Source organism: Micrasema longulum, unplaced genomic scaffold (assembly GCF_059751315.1).
Source record: "Micrasema longulum isolate JH-2025_06_02 unplaced genomic scaffold, ASM5975131v1 h1tg000416l, whole genome shotgun sequence".
NCBI lineage: Eukaryota > Metazoa > Arthropoda > Insecta > Trichoptera > Brachycentridae > Micrasema > Micrasema longulum.
The window spans coordinates 138,767-157,502 of record NW_028277616.1 but is presented as its reverse complement, the minus strand read 5'-3'; the positions used below and the strand labels follow the sequence as shown (position 1 = coordinate 157,502).

Below are 18,736 nucleotides of genomic sequence, written 5' to 3'. Positions count from 1 at the left end.
TCCATATTTCCTTCCCCAAAATGTTTTCCGTCTCTGTTGCAACAAATTTAGATATTTTTTAAATAGGAGTTAGATTACAACAAGTCTTGCAGCTACTGAGTAAATAAATGGTTGAAATTCTAAACCCCATTTACAAAATCTTGGTAGTTAATTAGTTGATAGCGCACTAAGTTCAGTGAACGCGCATTTGCGGTCGCAAGCCCTATGGCATGGAATGCTCTCCCAGCAGAGGTGCGGGCTGTAAGAGTGAAGTGATGTTTCGGAAAAAACTTAAAACCCACTTGTTATCTAAATCATTTGAATAAATCCGTAGCATATGATAGCAAAATAAAAAAAACAAATTTAAAAGTTTCAATTAAATTTATTTATCTAAAGAATCACTTTGTAAAGCGCCCTTGATGTATAATACAAAAATGGCGCTATATAAGTTATCCATAGTATAATAATTATAATATTTACATATTGAAGATAGATTACCAATCGTCTTGCAGCTACAAAGCATAATTTATATTATTAATTACGACATTTTTATTTTATTTTATTTATTAACATACACGGCATAATTGCCTTTTACAAATTTATAATATAAACATATAAGGTTTGATATTTATTAAACTACATATTTGCACAGAAAACTAAGGAACAATAATCAAGCCTAAAAATTATATAACATAATATTTAAAAAAAAAAAAAAAAGTTTGAATAAAACAAAAGTTTGAAATAAAAAGTATACGAGAACTTTAAAAATTAATATAAAAAGTAAATCAAATTTTAAACATAATAAGGTTTATAATAAAAATATATATAAAAAAAAATAAAAAAAACAGAAAATCATATATGAAGTAACTACATTAAATATGATTACTGCTCATCCTTGAAAAAGTTTATAAGGTTTGTTCTATAAGAACAATACCCCACATTAAATATATCCGATATGTGGGAACAACTATTGCCGAGTTCATGAAGTCGGCTCAATACGGCATTACAATCATACACTGTGCGTGAGTTACTACTGCAAAACGGTGGCACCCGCCTAGTTATCCTTCCAGGCACCCTGAAGTTGACGAGTGACAAAAGTTCTGGGCAATCCCATATAGAATGCACAATTTTATACAAATTTAACAGGTCTATAATTTTTCTTCTATCGTTAAGTTTAAGCAAATTTAATGTTTTTAATAAAAAATCGTAATTTAAAAATTCATGACTAATTCCAAGTTTAAAATGATGACATGGTTGAAAGAATTAGAAATTGTATGTCAGCGTCCCTATGGCTTGCTTACCACTGTTTTTGTAGGTTTATAATTATATTTATTGTTTAATGTCGGCCTCGTAGTGTAATGGTCAGCGCGTTTGCCTACCAAGCAAGAGGTCTCGGATTCGATTCCCGACATGGTTGATATGTAATATTACTTTTAAAGGATGTTTTCGTACGAGAATATTTCACAGTCCCTAAACTGGTACCTGAAGCGTAAGACTGATCATCTTATCTTCATGTAACAAAAATGTTCAAGATACGCCGCGATTGGTGTACCAATGCAATGCCCTATGCTCCATTAGGTGCGGAAAGGGAATGACGATGATTATTGTTTAATTATTTTATTCACTTAACATACACAGAAGAATGATATAATAACTTATATTTACATAAAAGTTATTAATTTAAAAATACTTGGCACTTAAAAATAAGTTAAAAAATATACAATAAGCAATAATATGTTTAAATGTACCTGTACACTTAAGATAATATTTAGTTTTATATAAATGATCCTTACACTGTAAAATATTCACCAGTCTGAAGATGCCCATTAGAGGGTGAAAGCGCTAATTGGTCAAATAAATAAGTGGAAGTGTACCAAGTATGTATTTTTAAATTAATAACTTATATTATGTAAATATAAATTATTACATCATTACAATGGAATTTCATCAAGAATTGTCAATAAATAATTCAAATAAAATACACAGAAGAAATAGAGAACAGTTTTAATGGGCTTTAATTAATAATTTTGAGTGTTTTTTTAAGCTAACGTTAAAAACTATGGGACGAATAACTAATAGGAATCCCAATTCAGGATTAGGCCGGATGGCGAAGCAATTTATTTATAAATAATTGAAGACAGTGGTCCTTTTTCAGCACTAAGAGTAATCGGCAGATTTAATTGGGCGCCATATTTGCCGAAAGCATACGCGTATAGTCGCAACACTCCTTGGACAAAGCGAATAACTCAAGAGGACTGAAGATGGAACGCGTATAATGAATAGTCCCGGATATAATGTATGAAGTAGTTTGCTCATAAAGCGGCGCAGATGGAGACGCGTGGAGCCAACACGATGGAGCTGGTCAAGTGTCGCTACAGCACTTGACGACTTGAGCCGTGCAAGGAAACAAATGTATAACTACTATTACTTCACTCGAGTCCCCCCTTTGTTTCAGCCCAACAGACAGCAGTAAACAAGCTATTGAAGTCTAAAAGTAAACACGGTACTCAAATTTACAAGTTTTTTATTTACCTCGTGATAAGCCGTTCATACATACTTCATACTACGCACAATCTTTGTTACACTATGGTATTGTTGGATGGGGTGGTGCATATCAATAGATCAAACCCTCTTAAAATAGTACAAAGAACAATTATTTATCAGAGTAATTTTAAAGAAATCCTTAACATTCAATCGGAAAATTTATATAAATTATTTAAAGTTCGCACAGTAGACACAGTATTTACAAAATAAATTCTAATAAAAGTTTACGAAAAATAAAAAAATAAAAAGAATTTGAGATGGACAACGTACGTTGGATTATATTGTTCCAAAAATATTTAATATGTTGCCACTTGACAAGGAAACATGACATAGTAAAAATAAAATTATGTTTTTATTACGTAAGTGGTTAGTAGGCAGAACGTTCCTATATGGATTTATTTTTTATGTAAAACAATTTTAATAGGTACTTTTAATTTTTTTTTTAAAATTTTTTTTTCTGTAGATATGAACTGATATTTTCGATTTACTTTGTTTTATTTGTTATCTTGTTTTGATTACATTTATGAGCACACACTATTTATATGTGTTTAATTTTTTTCTTATATTTAAAATGTATTTTAGTAAATTGCTATTCTTTAATTTTAATGGTATTATTTTTCTCTTTACTTAATGAAAAATAAAAATCTTTAAACTGTATATATATATGTTCATTATTTTATTTTATTTTTTGTTTATTATTTTATACGTATACAGTATGATATCTGTAGTCTTTTTATTTGATTATTAATTGAAATATAATGTCTGAGCACCCGATGACAAACTATTATTGAATATAAATATAAATACCTAAATTCGGATGACAAACTATAATTGAATACAAATATAAATACCTAAATTCCTCATTACTTATTAAACACTTAGTCTCACCCTTATCCATTGGTTTTTCCCTCAATTATGATTAATGTACATGCTATAGTTCACAGGATTATTTTTATTTTCTACTTAAGTACCTTGAATTATATAACTATATAATTATATATATACTATATAATTATATATATATAAATTCAATCCATATAATCTTCACATTCATTTGAAAATGCCCTAACAAGGCGAAACAATTGTCACGAAGTTTTTATTTTTATATTGTAAAAATAAAATAAAGTGTTCAGTAGACTCAAATCAGTGTTTGATTTCTAATATTACAAGTTATTATTGAATAGTTTATCGGGACAAATATATTTTAATACTTTGTTTTCTTTATAATGTATTAATATTGTAATAATGAGTATATTTTATTGAAAAAAGACTCAGGTACCAAAATAATATCAAAATTCAAAAAAGTCTTAGTCATTTAGCTGATGACACAACGTTACTTCATTAGACTAATGTAATTACGATGTAATACTAACTACAATAGTATATTTCACAAATTATTGAAAGCTTTCGCTACTTACATAAAAAAGTGAGATTTAAAATATATTAGCCAGAATTGTAAAAAAAAAAACACAACAAAAAAGATTAATCAAGTTAATAAAAATAAAGCTGAATCTAAAATGAAGTAATCAACACGGATTTTATAAAGTAGAGTCTTTAAAACATAAAAAATAATTAAATGAAAGATGTTGTGGATAAATGAACAAGGGAAACTACTTAAATAAAGTACAGAAGAACTCCAATTATCTTAACTACGACTATCCGAATCGCTTTCAGAATTTCCTTTTCATTTAATTAATTAAAAGCTCTTTTCCTTTAAAAATAGATTTTTCTCCCGTTTTCAACATACATACAGTAATTAATTAAAATAGACCACTTTTTTGGAAAAAAATCTACTATCCGAATTTTTGATTATCCGAATGGGGTCCGGTCCCAAATGATTCGGATAGTTGGAGTAATGTAGTTATAATATATGAAACTGCCAACAATAAGGTCCGTTGACAAAAGCAGAAAAAATAAAACGCTGGTTGGACTATTGTCTGTTCGCTGAGATTATAACTTGACTAAGCTTCTGAACAACTTCTTAGCGAATCCGACCGCACTCGAATGAAACCAACGGGCATACAAGAAATGCGAAAGTAGGCAAAAAAAAACGTTACGTTAAACGAAAATAATAAGTTTTAGTGGCAGATGTAAAACGTTAAAACGGTGAATAAAAATAAATATTCCTCTGTCATAATAGAATCGGGGTGTGGTTCGGTGATAATAGTATCACGGACAAACAGATCAAAGGTCCGAGGTTCAAACCCCGCTCTGCCGAATTTTACTTTCATTCGTCAGAATTATTTACTACCGTTTAAAATAGCACATCAATTTAAATAGGTACGTATTTGGGTAAATCCGTTAAAAACGCGATTTTTTTTTAAATAGCGTCGATATAAATGCTGTAAGGGACAAACTGTTAATTATTAATAACATTTTAAGTACTAACTTTGTAGTCAAACATGTTATCAAATATTAGTAAATAATATATTTTTAAAATTATACTAAAAAAACTTATAATAAAACAAAAAAAATATAATAATAGAAAAAAGGGGAGGCAAGATGTTATTTATAATATTTACATACATTAAAAATGTCTAACAGTTTTAGTCTCTCTCCAAGCACAAGAGCTAGTCTTTTTTTGGAAAGTTAGTTATAACATCTGCCAGTCTGTAGCACTAACTATGCACAACACTCTTTCCTCTATCGTTCTTGCTCTAACTATAATGTTTTTTTTTCATCTATTAATATATTTTACATACCCCTTAATTTATTTAAAAATAAATTAAGACTTGAAAATCTGACAATATTCGGGTCGCGCGCCAGCGCATGTGCCTGCAAATCACAAATACACCCGTCTCCTCCCTTAGCCGATACGTATTTGCCAGCGTACTGGCGAACGTATTATCGAGCGCATAGAGCCGCTTTTACTAAGCTACCAGTTGCCAGTTACCAGTACAGTGCACTGGTAAGTGTTAGCGAAATCACCATTGATAATATTTTGAACGAGATTTATCAAAATAGGTTATCTTTTCTACCATGGTGTCAATGATTTATTTCTTCTTTTTCGTGACAAATAAATTTGCTCCTGGTTGTTTTCTGATCTAAAACCATTTCAAATTATTGCTAAAAAAGTGGGAAATTAATCCCGTAACAATTTTCGAGGCAGCTAAGTAATAACAATAATCTTACAATAGGTGCTGTAATGGTTTACGTATGCAGCGGAATAATGTTGCAATAAATCCGTAATTTTGGCAATCGATTGGCCAATCTGTTTGTACTCATAAACGGGGAAATAAAGTTATTTGCGGTGAACCGTAACGCGCGTGATGCCTAATGCGATTCTCGCCGCCATGCCATTTCAATAAACAAACTGTACTATTTGATGAACGGGCCATTATAAAGTGATGCCATGCCGGCCGTTAGCGTTCCAGTCCGAGAAAAGCAGAGGTGCCAACCGTCAACTACCAAACTGAAACCATTTTAAAAATAAGCCTAACAAAATGACAGTTCCTGCATCAGTGTTTGAACCTGCGAACGGCAACGTAAACCCATACCTCTGATCATCTCAGTGAAAATAGATGACTTTTTATAGTGCTCTGAGAACATAATCTTTAAATACGTTCCGTTTAATATCTAAAGCTCTCTACTACAAATCATTCTTACCTTGTAAACTCAGTGAAAAAACGCATCATCTAAGTAATCCTCATCGGGTATCATTCATAAACATGACCCAAATAATTCTAAATAACTGTAAAATTAACTTAATTCGAATGCGGGTAATGTTCCAGAGAATTAAAAATTTTAAAATATGTTCAGGCGACAAAAGCCTTTGCCTAAAAATGTGAAATAATTCAGTCAGGTGAATGTCACGCACGCTCGTCAATAAAGGTTTCAGCTCTTTAACCCTTCTCTTGGTAGAACGAATTTTTTTTTTCTACATTTGATGGTTGAAAAGGCTTCAGAATCCCAAAAAAGTTTTTTTTTCGTTTTAATCGTTTTTTATGTATTCTGATAGCACAGTTAAGAATTAAAAATATGGTACACCAGTTTTAACTGAATGCAGTTTTAGTTCATGAAAAGAAAAAATGAAATCAAAATATGTATCCTTAAAAATACATTACTAATAAGGGGGTTAACTTCACAAAAAAGAATAGATCTGAATGTCACAGTATCTAAAATGGTCACTAAAACCAGCGAGTGACAGGTCATAAGCCCTGTATACGCCTAGACTTCAATATTCGTATTTCAAAAATGTCAATCTTGATAACAACTTTTTTTGGTTCAGCTTCCGATAAGCTTCGTGATTTTGGCACATACCCGCCCATTTGATATGGCTGGCCTCATTGTGAAATTAGACGAAATAACGCGTTTGACGTTTAAATTAAAATAGGCTTGACACCAAAGACGCTTTTGTAGAGCTTAAACTTACTTTCAACAATGTTTTTAAGATGTCCAAATGTTGGTGGAGACATTTGACTAAATTTAATTAGCGAGGAATTCTACGAAGATTGATAAAAAAAAATCAACAGAGGAGAGTACCCTTTGAGGACCGCACCTACATAAATAAAGGATATTTTATTTCATAAAAATTAACAAATGGAAGAATGAATAATTAATTAATGTTTACCCAAGAGTAGAATGGTGAATACTGCGCAGTTTATAAAACATGCTATAAGCCCTGAAAATACCTATCCATATCCCCTTTTAAAAGAGATTATCCATCTGTATGAAAAACATTTATCGATTTTAATTTATTTGTGAGTTATGTGAGGCTGAGACTAGTATTGACGACAAAATCAAGAAATAATGCGTTGGATTAGACATGTAGAGCGAATGGACAGCGAAAGAACGGCTAAAAGGATTTACGATGCGAATGCTGATGAATGCAGAAAACGAGGAAGACCGAGTAATACATGACAAGACCAAATCCAACAAATACTTGAAGATGGGTATGTCGAATGTCGGAATAATCGGCGTGCGAGCATGCATGAGAACATGTACAAATGTAGAGGAAGCGAGATCTGTATGAAAAGACAGAGTGATATGGCGTTCTATCCGCTCTGCCTACCCCTAAAAGTAAAGGATGTTATGGTATGGCACCCGGAGAATTATATTTTATTGGGTAAACAAACAGTATGCACATAAATATTGACAATTTCTTTGTATGTATATTAGTGTAAGATACTCGTGCACACATTAATCCTGAAATTCACCAACTCCAAAAATGAAAGATAACGTAGACATAATTTCTTATTGTTTTGACCGTTGCATGGACTCTAGTGTATAGAAATGTATCTATGTTTCTCTACGGTTATGAATCGGCGCAAAAACTCCGTTGGATTTCGCGTAAACATTGCCAAATTCTGCTGGGAAGTCGTAACACGAAGTCGTTTTTGATCTACTGTTGGCATACGCGGCAACCATCGCGCGGACAGCTTCTTCATACCTAAAATGTCATGTATGATATTGAACGTACTGCCAAACGACATTGTCTCGGCTAGCTCCCCTACTTCACTTTGGGGTCGTTCAACATAATATCATGGATTTTTTACACGTTTACTGGTGTACTGACATCTTTTGGGCGTCCAGATCGTTAAGCATCATCGGTGTTTGTACGGCCACAAAGAAAGTCAGTAAACCACTTTTAAATCATCTCCATCGACGGTGCAGAGTCCGGAAAATAATTATCTTGGCTTTAGTCTCGATTATTGTTTTCTTGCGTAAATAAGAATGTTTGATCAGAACACGAAACTCAGATTTTTCCTTTTAAAAAAAACACGAAGGTTGGTTGCTTCCACTGGTTGCTTCTCACTGGTGTAACTTGTAAATGCGTGAACAAAAATGGCTGAAATTTTGACAGACGTCTAATGAAGGACAAACCTTTTTATGATTGTATTATTTTACTCTATTTTCTTACTTTTCGAAAAATATTTCTTTAAACCATTTTTATCGGGTTTTGTTGAGTTTTTTCTTTTTATTAATATTTTTTAAAGCATCAAAAACAAAATAACATATGTTCATTATTTTATACGTTTACAGTGTCTGTACTTTTTTATTTGATTATTAATTAAAACTAATGTCTGAGCACCCGATGACAAACTATTATTGAATACACAATATTTTGAGTTTGTCCAAATTTTTGTAGACAAGGACTGGATTCAACTCCCGGGGGAGCTGTTTATATTAACATATTACAACAGAGATGAAGAACATTTAAGAGTATAAAGGTTTCAAAGGTTTCCACATAAATAAAGGTTTCAGCTCTTTAACTTCACAAACATCAACAGATGAAAGAATTGAAGGAATATAGATGTTCAAATATAGGCAGAATGGTGAATGTTACACAGTGTGTAAAGTGGCCACTTAAACCAGCCATTGACAGGTCATAAGCCCTGTAGATGCCTAGACGTCTATATTACCTTTTCTTAAATGTTCTTCATCTCTGTTGTAATATGTTAATATTATTGAATAGTTTATCGGGACAACATTTATGTATTAATATTGTAATAATGTGTATATTTTATTGAATAGGCTCTATGAAAAAAAAAATCAATGATTGCATTACAATGAAAGATTTAAAAACCGTAATAAAACCGTGGTATTCAGTATAAGCACTCCACTGAAAGGTTTGAGGTTTTGAATATTTAAATAATAAATGTTTAATTAGAGAAAACCCTCAGTGTTTTTGATATTTGCGTTGTAAACAACTTCAATCATCCTTGTTAGGATGGGTTGCCTTAACATAAATAAAAAAAAACTACTTCAAAGACGTGTGTTAACCAAACTTAAGCATAAAACAAATATTTTGTTTTCAACACGGGACGAGGGTAGGATAGAAGCGATAGTTGAAAAGTTTGTAGCTAAAATCGTACCTAATCGTGTGTGAAAGAGAATTTCCTAACAGTATGGACTTTACATGATAACGCTAACAAAATATATTAATTGATCATTATACTATTTCTCCTTAGTCAGTGTGTCGTTGAAATATATTTGGCACGGGTTACCCCTATTCCTTTATATATTATGATATACATGTATGGTGTATACAAATGAATATATTTTTTTGTTCTCAATTTTCTAACCTTTACTTATTACTTATTGTTAATAAACTGAAAAAACCCATGTTTTCATTTTTACGTATATTATCGTCAAACTAAAGTACCTATTTTTGTGAAGAGCACGATTGTCGCGCAGCGAAATTAAATAATTAAGTAGAATCATTATTGTAGCATCTCGAAATCCGTTAACATATATGAATGCAGTAGTGTATTAAGTCAAAAACAATCAGAAAGATTGCGAAAACCATTTATTTTATATTTTTAAAATAAGAATGAACTTAAATCTCTGTTATGTACAAAAATATGTAAAATAAAATATTAAAAACCAATTTGATAAAGATGTTTGTAACTTCAAACGCACATATCTCAAAACTCTACTTTTGGACTTACTACACTAAAGTACTGATGGTGCGATATATATATATAAAATGTAATCATAGCGACATCTTATTTGTATAATCCCATTTAGTGATTTGTTATAATTTTAAAAGCATACCTAGTTGAACCATCAAGAAAAAACAATTAATTTTAATTATCCAATCAATATACAGGAACCTCTTTTTACACGGCGAACACGTTCCACGCAGTACCGTGTAGAAAAAGTATACTAAAACATTAACAATGGTGGATGGGTTCTCTTGTATAAAAAAATATTTCGGGATTTAAAATATAACTGACAAACAAATATATATAAAATTGTAACAAAGATTACCCCTCCCTTGCGCATACCTATCTGAGCCTAATTATTGAAAGAGAGATGCAGAGAATTCCAAAAACTAATAGTATAAAAATTATATTACTTTTACGCCATGTTAAATTAATTTTCAAACAATATTTCCATTCCATTTTCACACGTGTTATTTCGAAACTGTGTGAAAAATAGGTTTTGCTGAACTACATAGAAATACTGAAGATTAAAAAAATATATTTATAATTGATAAACCTATCTACGCAAGTTCAAATATAAGAAAAGTTAATAATAGTGAAAGTTTTTAGCAGAAAGCTTAATAAAACCAGTTTTAAATATTTGTTTATATTTCATAAATGAGTCATACTACCTTTCAAATCCATCCAAAACGTAAAATAATCAAAATACAATAAAAAGAATAAACCAATTTTTCAACACAAATAATGTACCTACTAAATGCTATTAAATATTTGTATATCACCACTTACCGACTTTTTATATATACCGGTTTCGAGACGTACCCATTTCTTCTTGTAAAATATCAATGGCAAAGGTGTATAGTGGGGTTTGCATGTCAGTTTAATCGGTGTCCCGACGAAGAGACGGGTAGACATAGAAGTCGGTAAGTGGTTTTATACAAATATTTCATAACATTTTGTAAAATGTTTAATCACAAAGTTGATGCTTTAAATATTAATAATACAAATAATGTATATGTATTGTCGGCCCCGTGGTATAATGGTCAGCGCGTTTGCCTACCGAGCGAGAGATCTCGGGTTCGATTCCCGACATGTGGTTGGTATGAAATATTTATTTAAAAGGGTGTTTTCACACCAGAATATTTCATAGTCCTTGGACTGGTACCTGAAGCGTAAGACTAATCATCTTATCTTCATGTAACAAAAAAAATATCAAAATACGCTGTGATTGCTGCACCAATGCAGTGCCTTGTGCACCATTAGGTGCGGAAAGGAAATAATGATGATAATGATATTTGAACATGTAATAACAATGTATCTTTCATAAATATAAAAAGAGTTGAATAATTTATTTAAAAATTACTACGAAGCGTTGCCCTCGCCAGATTATAAATTGAACAGTTATGCAGAAAGCAGCCAGTTCACAATAAAAAAATAAATAAAAAAAATATTGATGTTATCGGGCGCAGTAAGGTCAATTCTATGTTCTGCTAAAAACAGTCAGACCGCTTTCATACAAAAAACTGTATAAATCACATTCTGAAAATGGTGTCAATCACAAAAATTGAATTTCTAAATTTTCAGAAAACACCCACAGCACTAGAAAAAATTTCCGGTACTTTAAAAATCATTAAAAATTGTCAAAAACATAATTAAATTCTTGTTCGTAGTGTAAAAAAAACTAGTGTATTCATCGTTTATTATTTGTTAAAGTCAAAAACGTTCCAACTGTTGTGCAGATTTAATAATTTAGTCTTTTCACAAAGGTGCTGTTATCTCAGTTTCACTTTTCTATTGAGGTTTATATATAACTGCGTTCAATTGAGGTTTATAATAGCCAAAGCATTATAACGGAAGAGTTTTGCCTACAAACGTGAATTAATAAAAAGTTGGACGAAACGCTAACGGTTTCGGCAGAGCTCGGTAAGTTGGGAAACCAAATTAGTAAACATGGGCCGTGGACAAACAGGCCCGGAACCGAATAGGAAATGGCTCATGACCAAATAAGATACAAATAACCAGCTTGATCGAAGGCGAAATAAACGCATCTACTGAACCAACCAAAACACATGTAACGGATAATTGCTCGGACAAAACAAGATAGCAAAACCTTTCGGAGACTACAATGAGAGCACTATAAAATCATTGAAATATTTAGCACAAAAATAAAACATTCCGATTATGTAAAGCTATTATACCACTAATATGTTTATATTAAATATGAATATTCGATGTATTATTATTGTGTTGCTGAAATTCCACTCATTAATGCGCTTTGTAGCTGCAAGACTTTTTGTGATGTTAGCTATCATATTATGTAAATGCAATCAACTATCAAATATCTAAATTTAGTAAATGAGGTCTAGAATTTCAACCGTTCATGCGCTCAGTAGCTGCAAGATTTGTTGTAATCTAACTTCTATTTTTATAGATTTGTTTTTTATTTAGCTTTTTAAATATCACTTAAACTCTAAACTTTATTGTCAAATATTATTTTTTTAAATATGTATTTACAGAGGCCAGATATCTTATGCGCTCTGTAGCTGCAAGACGTGCTGTAATCTAGCTCCTATGTACCATAATTAGAGACGAGGAACTAGAATCCCAACCGTCCATGCGCTCTGTAGCAGCAAGACGTGCTGGGATATTTATTTATTGTACAGCGTCCTTGAGTTGATTTTCACAAAAATGGCGCTATATAAATTATCCAAGCATATATACATATATATGAACATATTAGAGGTATATTAGAGTAGTGTAGTATCAAAGACGGACATCTGTCATCTAGATGATTTTTAGCTACACTCACTTTTTAACCCTGATGTATATATTGATAGATTATTTTTGTTTTCTATCCCAATACTTTAATTGTATATATCAAAACACATATTTTGAGTTGAAAATATCAATATTTCATTACTAGTTGCTAATATTTAACTGTGAAAAATCAGTTGTCCGCTTTTGATTAAAAAACTTGTAGATGTCCGCCTTTGACACAAACTCAGTCACAGATGTCCGTTTTTGATCCAACCATTCGAATTGATTGTCAGGTGCGGATTTGGTATTGTGGTAATGTTTTTTTTAATAATAAATGACAACAGAATTTTACTCAGAAAACCTTTAACTTTAGCGTATCACAATGAACAACTGACGGCAACACACTATCCGCCATGACGGTTTACCAATCACGTTACCCAAATACCGACTTCTGATTGGTTGGTTGTACAGGTGTCCGATTTTGGAACTAAACTAGTATGTAGGAGTCCGATTTTGAAATAAACACCGATTTTTTATGACGTTTTCCTACACTTTATATCCGTTTTTGTAACGTATGGATAGTACCATTCGAGTCAATATCTATCAAAATCAGTAGTTAACTAAATTTCCACCAGCATGACAGATGTCCGTCTTTGACACTACACTCCTCATTTATATTTTATTTTCTCAAATCAAAAGGTTTGGGTGGGAAAGAAGAAATTTCTTTGGGGCAATATACCCGCCCTTATATGTAAACTGTATTTATTTATTTTAGCATAAATGGCATAAATTCCCTTTAACATACACATTGAACATAAATATGAAGAAAAAAATACATATGTGAAAATATATTAATATAATATTATAAAAATGAGAAAATTGCAACAATAGTAACAAGTAAATACAAATAAGTAACCAAAACTATTAACGAAATTTATACATAAATATGAAAAAACAAAAAAGGAAAACACGTTTTAAACATAGGGAAAAGCTTAAGAATTATATTGCGAGACAAAAAAAGAGATCAGACTCGTTTTATAGGTTTCAAGTCCAGAGCAAAATATAGCAGCCCGTACTGATTACCATATCTGTGGAGCCTAAGGATAGTTAGGATAGGCGAGTGCATGTGATAGTTGGTCCTCGTATTTGTATTCATAAAATATTTATTTGTTTATTTATTTATTTATTATATGGCACAAGTGCTCTATACAAACATAAAATATAACATAACGAGTTCAGTTATACAAAAATAAAATAAAATATTGAAACATGGATTGGAATATTGGATTTATAAAAAGAAAAAGAAATATAACAAAAAAAATATGTACTTATTATGTCAGCATAAAAAGAAATAAAAAGGTCGGTATATTATGAACATAAAATAAGTTAACAGCAGATTATAAGCATAGGTAGTTTTTACAAATTAATCGTTACTATAGAACATCATAAAATATTTATAAAGAGATGATTTGAATTCACTGAGACTCTGAAATGTAATAAAACGAAACGAATTATAATATATAGAATTATAAGGTACTTCTACTTTCATCTAAATATGTCGCAATAGAGTGGGAAAACATTTTTCAGAGAGATATGGAAGTCTAGGCATTTACAGAGACTAGGGAAGAAATCCAGTCTGTCTGCAAACGTTTGGACATACTCATAAGATCGTTGACGTCTATTATCGTTTAAATTTTTGTCGTGCAGTTACGATAATTTTAATTGAATTATCAACAAACGGATCCATAGGGTTACAGAAAATTTTGATTTAAAAAAAAAAAATATTTTCAACTGACCAAATTTCCGTGCTAGCTGTGTAATAAATGCATGTAAGGGGTGCTATTCTTAACCACTCTCGCGGTATGAGTAAAGAGTTTTTCTCTTGTATTTTGTATGTAAATACACGAGATAATACGGCCGCGAGAGCGTTTGGTATACCAGCCCAGATAGGGATAAAACGTTGTAAAAGAGTTCTTATTGAATAAAGACATCCTGAATCGGAAGACGCAATTAATATTAGTTGAAGATCATTGTCCCAAAATGAGTTTTATTTTTAAACTCATTGGGAATTTTGTAATTATGTATAGATATATGGGTATCGTAATATTAAATAATAAGTAGATTAATGATTATGATAAAATTATAAATAAACTTATCTATAAAACTTCTTGGTTTAGTTTTACTTTTTATTATTTTGAAGCAAACTAGTTGTAAATATTTATGTTTCTGTCCCCTGTTAAAATACTTATTTGATCTTATCTCCAAAATAGGTTAAGAATAGTATAAAATCTGTAAATGTTGTAAACAATTCACCAGTCTTGAAGATGCCTACTTAGGCGACAGCGCTCGTTGGTCAAAATAATAAAAAGTAAAAATAAACCAAGAAGTTTTATTAATAAGTTTATTTTTAATTTTATCATAATCATTAACAATGGAGTTTTATCAAGAAATATCAACAAAAAACATCAATAAGTAGATTATTTAAACACAACTATTTGGAGGAAAAAACAATAGAAAACAGATGGCATCAAACCGGTGATGTTAGTTTCATAGATTAGCGTATAAGTATTATGTATTAGGTAACAGCACTTTACCAAAGTAATTACACCGAGTAATAAGTTTCAAAGCATATTCTACATTCCATTTGTAACAAAATTATGATATCATGTAAAGTATAATATGTTATATCGTGCACGGCGATTCCTTTTGTAAATATCTAAACATTATTTCCTCGCTGTTCAGGAATGTAGAAGAAATGTGCGGAGCAAGATGGCAGCAACCAGTAACCGGCACCCGGCACCCGGCAACCAGGGATGAAGGAATGCGAGGAGTGTGGACGTGCGGAGCACACACGTAATATTATGTACATCCGATAACTACAACGCCACGTGCTCGGTGCATGTAAACAGACGTGTCCATTACACCGCACTATTTTTAATCCTGTCTAACAAGTCTCTGATAACATCCAGACGCCATCACGCCCCATAGAAAATATTCAAAGTTCAAATGATGTTTTAACGAAAACAATTCCAAGAATGTAATCACTAATCACAATTTATTAACGTTACTGAAACAATTTTGCTGTAATACCGTGTGTGATGTGAACAAATATAAAACAATATAATTTCAGAAAACGTAATAAAAAATTATTTATTATTTCACAGGACAGAATGATATATTGAAACATATCGTCGTCTTGGTGTTAAAAGAGCAGACGCATCAGTTTGAGCAAAAGGATTTTTAAGTTGACTAATAAACAAAAAACACGTACATATTTTCATCGTAGCACCCACAGAATTTTAAGCTTGGATAATGGAAATATTCATTGCCCTATATTCAAAGAGTTAAGATTTTTTTTTATAATAGAGATATATAGGTAACTAGCGGACCCGACAGACATTGTCCTGCTCGAACGTTGGTTTGCCTGCTATTACCTTAAAAAAATACTTTTCATTGATAAGTAGGTATCTAGGTACTTGTTAATGATTGTATTCCAAAACTAAAAATTATGAATATTTAAATATTACTGAATTTAAGTAGGTACCTAGGTACTTGTTTATGGTTGAATTTCAAAACATAAAATAATTCATTTTCAAATATAGATTTTTTTTTGCGAATGTCGAACTCGGCTCTTCTCACCAACAGGGGTGCACTTTATTCATGAATGCGATTTTAAAAAATGTATTTAATGTCAGTTAATATTATTTTAGTATTACCAAAAATCCAGTAAAAAGAAATAAATGGGAAGAAATGTAAGGTAAGTATCTGATTGGGATCCATAAAAAGCGAATGTTGTTTGTAAACATTCAAAAACAAACTTTTTTTAAACACAAAAAACAACATCCTTCCATTTTTTTGTATACAGGCATTCTCGTCGAATGCAACCCTTGTAGGTTGATGAAAAAATGATTTATGCTTCTAACTTTTTTTTACATATTCGATTGAAAAATGTAATATCTACGAGCACGCGCAGCGCAAAGATCTATATTTTGCTGAACACTGCACGATAATCTGTTAAGCCGTTCAGGAGAAGTTCAGTGACATCACACGTACGGAAGAATAATGAATATATATAAATATGTAAATTACTTTGTCATCTGTTAAACAAATCTCAGAAAAGCTTTCCAAAAAGAACAAACAACCTTAATTTATTCTTGGTTAAAAGCATAATAATAAAGTTTACCTAAATTAACGTAACCATTAGGATCAAATATAATGACAGAATGCATTAAGTCATTAAAACAAGTTCCGAGATAATCGCATTTAAACCTTTTTTATTTTTTTAACGCATTATTTCTCCCACATTTTTTTTAAAGCTTTAAAAGAGTAATCTTTATTCTAGGGATAGCATAAATTTGAAATCAACATCTCGCGCCTTTATTTAAATGTATTTGAAATATATAAAGACTGTTGACTTAATGCATTATGTCAGTAGAGCCTCGATATGAAAACAATACAAAAAATGTGGACCAATCGTTTTTACATGTTGAATGTTTACATATACTCCGTGTAGGTGGTATTTGCACGCCGTGTTTCCACCCCAAAGTTTAAATTACTGTAGTATTAACCCCGTTCTATAACTGTCATACAAAGTATAAAGTACAGCGAGGAAATATTTTTATGGCTTCGTCAAACCACCTGTAAATATGTCAGTGGTTTGTTTTATCAGAATTATGATGATAAAACTTTACTCTAGTGTTCAATAATCAATGGGGGTAAAAGAGCTTTCAGAATTAATGATTCAACAAAGTTTGCTTCATATGGGTAGGTCCATATATTTTATCAGATATCCTAAAATATCGCTACCCTTCCCCCGGTCAAGGGTGCCATAAGTTTAAAAAAAACTATGTTTTGAGTTAAGTGTGAAATTTAATAGAATATGGAATGTAGTACACCGTTTAAAACTGCCATAACTAAAAAGCTAATTAAAACCGCACACGAGTGCATAATGGCAGTCTAACCACTGAGGTATAATTAAATAGGGATGACGCTTCATATAACGCGAATTAGAAATTGTTTTCTAAAAATTATCGAACAACATTGTCGTGCAAAACACCTGGTAGAGTAAAAAAGGACTAACTGTTTAGGTCGCTAACTCTGAATTTAAAGCTGTACGTTGCGCCCTTTTGCACTGCTTCACATTTGCTTAGTGTATACAAGTAAAAACACTATTTCCTACCAAATATACAAGACAAGCTCCGGAACCTATCTCGAATGGAACACAAGTCGGATGCTTAGAGCCGCATCGAGTGTATACATATATATCAACGACTAACCTGATATTTATTTATTTTTAAAAAAATAAAAATATTTGCGTTCTTATGATTTACCCAAATATTTCATTTTGAGGGCCATTTTCATTTAGTCATAACGTATACAATTTTCTTCCAGAAATCGATATATATATATTATAAATATTATCATATTCATAGATTAACATATTACGGCAAAGATGAAAAACATTTTAGAGAAGGAAATATGGAATTCAAGGCAATAAAGGTTTCAACTCTTTAACTTAACAAAAATCAACAGTTGGAAGAATTAAAAGCCCCGCCCACTTACCCTGATCTGTTTTAAAGGTTCTGTGGCCTCATTTCAGATCCGCACATTGAAAAAACATTATTTTTAGCTGTAATAAACGGCAAATTTTTGTTTAAAAAAAAAAATTGTTTACAAATGATTCGCGTTTTTTTATTTAGAATTTACTGCTTTCGCCGTCAGGGCAACCTTAGTATCCACAGTAAATTTGTCTGTGACCCGCAATCTTATTTTCCCAATTCTGACGGCGAAAGGGTATGTTAGTTCATTAGCTTGTTAGTAAACCGGAAGAAACAAGTGCGATCGGGAGAACCAGAACCGTTACCACTCCTCCACCGGTCAAAAAATTTAAACCTATTAAAGCCCAAAAGAAAATCATAAATCATCATAATATATCAATCATCAAACACAGTTGGAAAAATTGAAGAAATATGGATGTTATAGACATAGGCAGAATTATACACAGGGGGCAAAGTGGCCATTTAAACCAGCTAATGACACGCCATAAGCCCTTTAAATGCCTAGACTTT

At 31.3% G+C, this 18,736-nt stretch overlaps 1 protein-coding gene across 19 annotated transcripts in view; it reads right to left on the bottom strand.

The window, feature by feature from the left end:
- The window catches only part of scrib (scribble planar cell polarity protein), a 366,730-nt gene that overhangs the window by 251,452 nt on the left and 96,542 nt on the right, over positions 1-18,736 (bottom strand). The window lies entirely within an intron of this gene.